At 30.5% G+C, this 2,500-nt stretch overlaps 1 pseudogene; it reads left to right on the top strand.

Moving 5' to 3' along the window:
• The first annotated feature begins 2,419 nt into the window (after positions 1–2,419).
• The window catches only part of LOC144976027 (U2 spliceosomal RNA), a 174-nt pseudogene continuing 93 nt past the window's right edge, over positions 2,420–2,500 (top strand).

Consider the following 2,500-nt stretch of genomic DNA (forward strand, 5'->3'; position numbering starts at 1 on the left):
AATAAAGCGACGAGACATAATGCGACAACACCTTGACAATACAAGTCCATTTCCTTCACTCGAAAAATTAAAGAGATGCTTTAATCCCTCAACGGCGATATTAATATTGCTTTTACATATTTCTGGTTTTCAGTAGTACGTAGTAACCTTAAAGTTTTCATGGAGAAGCAACAACAGCGATATGACTCGAGTTTCATTCAGAGCTCAAATTGCATAATTTTTACTGCTGTCTTGGTGGTCAGAATGATTGTGCCGGTGGTGGTAGTGGTTGGAATAGTGGTAGCGGTGATGGTGGTGGTGGAGGAGGAGGAGGAAGACGAGGCGGTGAGGGGTAATTATGGTAGTGGTTTTGGTGGTGCTGTTGGTTAGAATGATAGTTTTGGAGACGATGACGGAAAGTGTATGATGATGTTGATATTGTTTTTATTGCTATTGTTGTACTTGTTGTTAATATTGTTGTTGTTGTTGTTGTTGTTGATGATGATGATGATTGATGATGAGATGATGATGATGATGATGATGATGATGATGTATGATGACAACGACGATGTCGTCGACAATGATGGTTACCATACGATATTACAAAATTTATTCAATCTAGGCTTTCGCCAATTAATCATACAATTTGATGACCACATACATGAAAGTGGAAAATAATGGCAAATGGGACCAAACAATAAACTGATACCATTAATAACCACCAAAAAAATAAACAATAGTAATACACAATAGTAATAATAACAATAATAATAATAATAAAATATAATAATAATATAATAATAATAAATAATAATAATAATAAATAATAATAATAATAATAATAATAATATATATAATAATAATAATAATAATAATAATAATAATAATAATAATAATAATAATAATAATAAATAATAATAATAATAATAATAATAATAATAATAATAATAATAATAATAATAATAAATAAAATAATAATAATAATAATATAATAATAAATAATAATATAATAATAATAATAATAATAATAATAATAATAATAAAATAATATTACCATCATCATTACTACTACCACCACCGCTACCACTATACCACCATCACCATCATTATTACGTTTCCAATTATTTTTTCTCGTTTTTTAAAATTTGATATCTATCAAAACAGACGAAAATTCCGGTGATTTTTTTAAAGGGTAGTTAAAATATCTACGATTTTATTAGCCCTGAAAACTACGATTTTTATTTTCCTATCTAAAGTAGGCAGGTCTGCTATGACAAGTATCAGTATCAGTTCCATAGTCAAAATAAGACAAACAAAAACAACGTTTATTTAATATTAGGCTTTCGCCAATACTTCATACAATATAATTAAGACAAAATAATGTTACCAATCTCTCCTCATGTATTCGTTTGACTATCGTCACAATAATTACCGTGTTATCTTTGCTCCTTACCCAACCAATCCCTTGCTTCCCGCCTCTTCATCGCGAACCATCTTATGTGTGTATTAGCTTCAGGACGGGCAAGTACGGAATCTGCCCACCCTTCCTTTAAAGGTATTTATTTCCTCTATAACTTAGAATTCAACTATCTCCTTACTCAGAAGAGTATTTCTCGTATACTAATTCAATTGTTGAGAAAACCAAAATGGTGGTTGTATTTTATATATTTATTTAGTCGTGACTTTTGAATAAAAGTGTTTTGTTTTATTAGAGGGAATACAATAGAAAATACATTGTTTTGCAAAATTATTTAGTCTGGCAATAAAAATACTGCGGTAATTACTTTAAGAATAATAAAAAAAAAAGAATTAACAAATTAATTTGTTAAAAAACAAAACAAAAAACAACAACAAACAAATAAGAAAACAATTTAAATAAATGAGTTTTGAGAAACACTAAAGAAAACGAGGGAAAAAAAAAAGAAATAATTTAAATGGATAAACAAATATATTAAAACAACACAAACTAATACTAAATTGATATAATATTAGTAAATTAATAAATTTAATTCAATACTGGAACCTTCCCAGCACAAGTAAGGCAATAAATAAGAAAAAGTTCGTTTGCCAAAATCTCTATTTAGTGTACACTGGTAATAAGGTGGGCTCGTTTGAATTAGCCCGACCTAGTACTAGAGAGGCCAGACAGCAAAATCACCGTCAGGCGACGTGACGATGAGATGACGATGTGGGCGGAGTGGAGTGGAGTGGTTGGGGGGGGGGGGGGGTGATAAAAAGAACAGGAGCGCATCCTGGTTTATGCATTACGGGGTGCATGGTGATTCGCAATCTATCAAAGATACACACAAATTGATTTCAGTATGAAGTATTAAGTTTAAGTAGTAACTTTTGAAATTATCTAATTTAAATTTGATTATTTCGGACCTGGTAATACAGCATATAACTTGAAAAAACAGGCTGGTATTTGCCCACCCTGCCCATTATTACCAGCCGTCCCTGTCTGTTCTTATCAGCTTAATATCTGATGCGTGGTCTATATGATCACTTTGATATTAAACTG

This window comes from Berghia stephanieae, chromosome 6 (assembly GCF_034508935.2).
Source record: "Berghia stephanieae isolate SIO BIC M18660-M18661 chromosome 6, UCSD_Bste_1.3, whole genome shotgun sequence".
Classification (NCBI taxonomy): Eukaryota; Metazoa; Mollusca; class Gastropoda; order Nudibranchia; family Aeolidiidae; genus Berghia; species Berghia stephanieae.